This window comes from Myodes glareolus, chromosome X (assembly GCF_982192425.1).
Source record: "Myodes glareolus chromosome X, mMyoGla1.1, whole genome shotgun sequence".
Lineage (NCBI taxonomy): Eukaryota > Metazoa > Chordata > Mammalia > Rodentia > Cricetidae > Myodes > Myodes glareolus.
The window spans coordinates 29115159-29122494 of record NC_142053.1 but is presented as its reverse complement, the minus strand read 5'-3'; the positions used below and the strand labels follow the sequence as shown (position 1 = coordinate 29122494).

Below are 7336 nucleotides of genomic sequence, written 5' to 3'. Positions count from 1 at the left end.
AAACAAAACAGTAACAATAACAACAATAATAACATGCCTTGAGAGTATTAAAAAAGCCATGTACTTAATCTGCCACACAGCTAACTCATTCAGTCAGCTTTTACATCCTAAGCACTATAGCATATAGGTTGATAATATCTGTGTGCTAGGCTGGATCAGTAAAGTAAAGCTTCCCTTGTAAAACTATCATGAAAGATATATTCCTCAGCTTTTTCCATGAAAAAAGCTTTATTAGAGAAAGATCAAATACAGGGAAAATTTATTTTAACCCTTAATGGAAAACTGACAGTGACCCAGGAGCTATTCCAGAATATTCCTCATAGTCTCATGTGTAAGTTAGGTGAAAGAGTCTAGGCAACCCTCAACATCATCACATTCCTGAGTCAGATGATACAGAACTCTCCCCTCCTACCCCTCCCCCACCACATCTGACTAAGCAGTGATGTCATAGCAGGAAGTGGTCTGTGTACCAGTCTAGCCTGGAGAGTTACACAGAACCCCACCCATCCTCACCATAACGACACTCATGTAAAGCAGGCGGGTACCAGCCCAGACTGGTGAGTAACTAAGGACTCATCCTCACACTGCCAAGCCCAGCTAGTGTTACACATTGTGTTATACTGCCAGGCAAGGCTGGTGTTCCACAATGGGGAACTCACAGGACATTGACAGCCAGAGCCATTCTCGTACTCCCTGGCCCACTGGGATCTATTAGACTGCACATCATCTCAGCCTTGTGAGAGCTCAAGATCTTATCCTGGGGTGTCCTTCTAGAACTCCCTGGCCTAAATAGGCTTGGTTTGAACAGTCTGCATGCCAACCCAGCCTAGGGTAGGATCAAAACTTCGTCTTGCTGAACCATCCTAAGAAACTCAGGCCAAGTTTGGGTCAAGCAGTTCATTGACCAATCAGGCCTAGTGACCCAGACCCCTGCCCTCTTGTAACAGTTCAGACTAGGGAGTGAACACATGATTCCAGGAAGACAGTGTACTGGGCCACTTTACTGAGTATCTAACATCCCCACCTGCCTATAACAAACACTCATAGAGCTAGAGCAACATCCCCACCTGGTGAGTGACCTAAAAATCCACTCTAGTACTTTCCTCAGACTCCCAGACCTAGCTCAGGTCAAGCAGATCAACAAAAGTAGAGTGACCCTCACCTGTGAACTCCTTCCCTGCCATCCACAATCTTTGGCCCAGCTGGTACCAAGGAGCCTGGATACCTGACCAGAGTGGTAAGTGATCAAGACCCTACCTGCTTTCCCATTCAGTCCTCACACTTGTGGACATAGTTTGAGGCATACTGCAGTCACGATCCCAACCTCGTTGAATGCCATGAGCCTTGCTGGTCTCCTGGCCATCGCCATACTCCTAGCCACAGCAGGGGCCATGAAGCCTGGCTAGCAGGTGACGAGATCAAGACCTTGTACTCTACACCATTCTCTGCACTACCTAATGCCTAGCTGGTGTCACAAAGCTGGCATCACATAACCTGCACACCAGTTCAGCATGGTGAGTTCATATGAATCTTACCTGCCTGAGCCATCTCAGTTCCTGAATAAGCTGGGACCAATCAGAATATTTCCCATCCCAGCTTTCCTACTAATATTCCTGGATCTAGCTTGGATTTCAGAACCTGTACCCTAACCTCACATTATATCATCTTTATACTACCAGGCCTATTTTTGCTGAAGCTGCTCACTGACCAGCCCATACTGGTACATGACCCAGACCCTTGCAATTCTAGGGCATCCACCACAGTCCCGGGTCCCTTTTGTGGGGTTGAATAGCCAGCCTGGCCTCCAGGACAGTCCTCACATTTCCAGGCATAGTCCCACTCAAGCAGCTCCCTGTTCACCCAAGACCCTTACTTGTCACAGCTGTATTGATACTCCTTTGCCTATTCCCAAATCACAGACCCATGCCCTGTTGCACCTGTTCAGACTAGGCAGTGGACTCACAAGTACAGGCAGATTTCAGACCAGCCCAACCAGGTGTATGGCCCTGACCCTGCTCTTTCCCACCACTGCTACATTTCCAGGACTATCTTGGCTTTAAAAAAGTCTAGAAAAATCTCAGCTGATGAGATACCTACACTTCATCCTACTGGGCTATCCGCACAGTTCATGGTCAACCTAGGATCAAGTTGCCTCCTCCCCAGCTTACTCTGGTAAGTGGCCAAGACCTTGGACACCCCATACCCTAATGATTCCATGAGCTGTTTGGAACCTGCAATATTGCCACCAGAGGAGACATGAGTGGCCTAGTGATCAAGACCTTCTCTCATGTACCCTCCTCATGATCACAGGTTACCTTGGCTCATACAACCTGACCAAGATGAGTGACTAGGGTTCCTCTTTGAGCAGCTTCCTCCCTCAGGTCAAGCAGATCACTGACCAGCACTTCCTGGTGAGTATCCCAGCCACTGTGCTCAATGTCAACCCCAGAGTCCAAGGTCAGCAGGGTCTAAGCAGCTCGAGGGCCAGGACAAACTGCGGAAAGATCAAGCTTCTGCACCTGCCCTTCATAGTCACACTACCAGGCCTAGCAGTGGTCACAAAGCCTGGTGAGTTCCTATAAACCTCACTGGCTATCACCACCCTCACAAACCTGACCTATGGACTCAGATTGTCCGTCATACTAGTCCGGTAGGACTTGAGATCCTGACCTCTCGGTGTGGCACTAATACTCTGTGACAGCTTTAGTAGCAATGGCTGAACTCTAGCCCAGCCTGGGGAAGGATCCAGACCCCTGTACTTTCAAGAACATAGACCTCTGTGCTCAAAGAACATCACCACATCCCCAGGCCTAGAATGACTGCAGCAGCCTGGGTACCTGTCCTGGTGAGGGAGAAAGACCCTGCCCTCATGCCCCATCCTCATACTCCTTGGCCTAATTCAGGGCAAGGAGCATACGAGCCTGTCAAACCTGGTTAGTGTCCCAGAATGTTGTCCTCCTGCCTCACCCTAGACTAGAAAGTGATCTTAGAATCCCAAGCATATGTGTACCAGACAAGACTGGTGAGTGACAGAGAACCCTGCTATTGTACAACAGTCCCACACTACCGGGGCTATCACAAGCCACATAGCCTGCACCCAAGCCATCTTCTGTGTCCCTGAACTCTGTCTTCCATTGTCATCTCCATAGTCACAGAGCTGTATGGGACTAAGTCACCTACCCACTGGTGTACCCTGGGTTCACCAATATAACCAATACCAGACCCTCTCATGAGCCTAACAATCCTAGACATGTTTACAACAAACAGCGTGGGCAGCAGTAGCTCTCCCTCGGGGATTACGAGCCTTTTGTACCACCCAGTCCTCACACGTCCAGGCCTAGCTGAGCTCTAGCAACTTGTTTATGAGCACAGATGAACAAGAGCCCAGTATCCTGTCTTTGTCATCCTCACAGGCCTGGCTTTTGTTCCTAGAGCCTGACCAACAGCAGAGTCTGGTCAGTCACCAAGAAATCCCCATACAATGCCTTAGTCACACTCCCACCGCTAGTTGGATTCAAGCAGATCCCAGGGCAATTCTGTCTACTGAGTGACTAAGACCCAGCTCTTGTTGGACCAACTCTACAGTCCCCAACACATCTGGGGTCAATCAGCCAGGACACTAAGTCAGACTGTTGAATTATCAAGACATTGTAATACCACATCATTCACATATTGAGGCCTAACTTAGACTTAACCCAGTCTAGTGAGGGATACAGAAACCTGCCTACATGCACCATTATCATGTATCTATTCCTAGATAGAGTCAAACAGTCTGGGCACTACTCCTGACTGTTAAGATCCTAAGACCCTGACCACCTAAGACACTGTTTTCTAGCTCAGGCCAATAAGACTCTGTACCATTCCAGCCTGCTGAGACCTGGAGATCCAATTCTGCTGCTGGCATATGAACCCTCGCAGTTCTAGCTTCTGTCATATAGCCTGCCCCCAAACCAGCATCTTGAGTGACCAAGGCCCAGCTGGGTGAGGGAACAACTCCGCAGTCCTAACTGGTAAGTGATAAAGACCCTGCCCTTGCACACTGTACACCGTAGCTAGGATCGCAGCACTTACAAGCCAATCTTGGCCTGTCGACTCACCCATAACCCTGCCTAGCTGCAACATTTACACAATCCCAGGCATAGCTTGGGCTACATCCTTTTGTGCTAACCACACAGTCCCAGCGTGAAGTCGGACGAAAATATTTGTTCATTAGCTTACCCTGGTGTGTGATCAAGACTAAGCTCTCCCCAACAACAAAACCCACTCAGTACTGGTCGAGATTAAGTAGGCTGTGGAGAAACAGCCCTGTATTAGTAATCAAGGAGATCTACTCCCGCACCATCCCCATATGCCCTTCCCAGTGCTGGTCAGACAGCTTTCCCATCAGCACCATCTAGCGAGTGCTTTTCACTTCCGTACACTCACAGGACAAGATATGTACTCCATGTGTTAAGCCCTGTGCTCATCCCGTTTAAGCATAATGTGCCTTTAAGAATGTACATAATTTTGCCTCTCAAAATTGGAAATACAACTCTTGCGGTGCTTGGAGGCTTCCAAGCTAGTGATAGAGGTGGCTACGGAGGTGGCTACAGAGGTCAAAGTGGTGTGGCCAGGCTGTCTCTCTCTCCTCTCGTCTCTTCCCTGCACTATGACTGCTTTCCTCTGAAAGAAATGTTTTGTAAAAAGCCCCCCAGAGTTAGTAACTGCCTCGTGGCATAGCTTTCTCTAGACCACCAGGCAGAAGCGTGGGGTGGCCACTCTCCGTTCAGCACCACACTGCTGAGCTCTCTGCCACTCCCGGCATCCCTTCTGTACCCTTGCAGTCGCCATGATAGGAGAAATCTGTGCCGCTGTGGAATTCATCTCCAGCTTCCTCAGCATCAAGGGAGTCAGGAGCGAACAACAGCTGCGTACCTTCAGCCAGAGTCTGCAGGAGCTGCTGGCAGAACATTACAAACACCACTGGTTCCCAGAGGAGCCCTGCAAGGGTTCTGGCTACAGGTGCATTCGCATCAACCATAAGATGGATCCTCTCATTGGACAGGCAGCCCAGCGGATTGGTCTGAGCAACCAAGAGTTGTTCAGGTTTCTCCCATGTGAACTTACACTCTGGGTTGACCCCTATGAAGTGTCCTACCGCATTGGAGAGGATGGCTCCATCTGTGTGCTGTATGAGTCTTTGCCAGAAAGAGATGGTTTTCAAAGCATCACCGAACAGCAAATGCTATACAGCAGAATGGGCTACAGGGAGGAAATTCTCTGGCGAAGACCAATCCCATTTCAAACCTACAATATAATGACTGTATGGGGTCAAGGTATAGTCAATACAGTCGACGGACGGGTAATCTTCTAATGGATGGATAAATATGATTTTTGTTTTGGGTGTGATTCTCTTGGGGTGGATTTTAGAATTTAAGCTCTGAAGACCCAGCACAAAATAAGATTGTAGAGAGGTAATATTTTTAAGCGACTTTGCTATAGTTTGGACAGCACCATTTGATGAGTTTCTAGCCTGTGAGTCAAGGATAAAATCACTTTATTTGCAAGATAGTGAAGTCAAATGTTGGTCCCAGTTTTACCCAGACTTTATAACTATATTGTCACATCTGTTCCTTTAAGAAAAAAAAAGTATGTTTAATTTAATCTTCCATTTATGTGTCTGACTGATTTGTTGAATGTATGTCTGCATGCCGCTTGCGTAGTGTGCCGTGAGGAGTCAGAATGTGGAGGTGGATTCCCTGAGGGTGCTGGGAACCAAACCTGGGCCCTTTGTTAGAACGGACACGTCTCTCTATTCATCCCCTAAATCTATGTCTCAACAAACCGTCTTTCACAATCGATCTTTTGAGGGGTTTTGCACGACTACACTTGAATGCTCTCAATAACTTTTTTGGCCATTTAGTAAGAAAGCTCAATCATGTGAGCATGAAATTAGAGGAAACGTCACATCAAGTGCTTCCCGTAGCTCTTGACTAAATGTACATAAAGAAAATCCAGGTCGTATAATGGGGAATGAAAGGACCTGGTTTTGTTTGACTTTTTGGCTTTGAAAGTAGCAAGTGAGCACAATGTTCCTTAGTAGCAGACTTTTAAAGGACTCTTTAAAAGACACTGCCTTTTGCGGTTTTCTAAGACCGAGTAAATGTCCCATTTTTAAAGAGCGGAGGTCAAGTTTGTAACTTTCCTTTTCCTTAGTGGGGTGAAAGATGAGCTTTGGTTAGTCACCATTTATTTGGTAAATTTTGAACTTGTATACTTTTGTACAGTCCATGTCTATTGAAAGATTTCTATATTTTGGATGAGAAATGATTTCCACGTAATTAGCTTATACATCCTAAGTTAAATCTTTAACAATGTGCGATTTCATGATGCCAGTCCAGAATAATGTACTTGACAGGCCTACCTGGTATCATACTGGCTGCCCCTCCAGCCCAGTAGTAAGTTCTCAAGAGTCTCACCTGTCAGAGCCATACACACACTCCCTGGACTAACCGCACAGCATTCCAGTCTGAGGAGAGCTCAGTCATGTATCCTGTTCTATTAACATCCCCAGGCCTAGCTTGGCTCCTACCAGCTATACTAAAACTCAACCTGGTGAAGTATCAAGACGTGGGTTTCCGCCATCATCTTGAACTTCCTGGGTCTTGTTTGGGGCAAACAACCAACTGTGAAACCCAGGCCCCTGCCATCATGCACCAGATCAGGCTAGTAAGTGATCTCAGGACCCCAGGCAGTCAGTACAGCAGGCTACCTGAGTGAGTGACCAAATTCTCCACACGCCTTTTCTATCTCATCTTCCCAGTCTGATGAACAGCCCAGCCTAGTGAGTTGTCAAGAAGCACCCTTCAGTGCTTTCCTCAGATGGTAAGGCCTAGTTTGGATGAAGTAGTTTGTGGGCCTGCCTCGTCCGGTGCAAGGCACAGAACCCTCCTCCATGTTACCATCCCTACAATTGTGTGCCAACTTGGGATGAAACAACCTGGGCAGCAGCCCAGAATGGTGAGTGATGAAGACCATGCCTTCCCACACCATCCTAACACTGCTTCGATTTAGCTGGTGCCACACAGCTTGCCTAACAGACCAACGCTGTGAGTTCCTAAGAATCTCTCCTGTGCAAAACATCCTCATACTCCCTGGCCTAATTGTAGCCAATCAGATTGTGTACCATCCTAACCTAGTGACCACACAGTAGATTATTCTGCTGGTATCAGAATAATGCCCCAAGGCCTTGCTTGGGTTCCCTAACCTGTACTCTGAACCTGTACACTGAGGACATCTTCACATTTCCAGGCCTGTCATGAGTGAAGCAGCCTGTGCTCCAGTCCATCCTGATTAA

The 7336-nt window shown here is 47.6% G+C and overlaps 1 pseudogene across 1 annotated transcript; it reads left to right on the top strand.

The window, feature by feature from the left end:
- Window positions 1-449: 449 nt before the first annotated feature.
- Window positions 450-5643, top strand: LOC125410676 (protein BTG1 pseudogene; annotated as a pseudogene). The gene is made up of 6 exons (XR_015000236.2): window positions 450-557; window positions 1109-1237; window positions 2044-2172; window positions 2311-2411; window positions 3867-4010; window positions 4824-5643. The product of XR_015000236.2 is annotated as a protein BTG1 pseudogene (transcript).
- Window positions 5644-7336: the final 1693 nt, after the last annotated feature.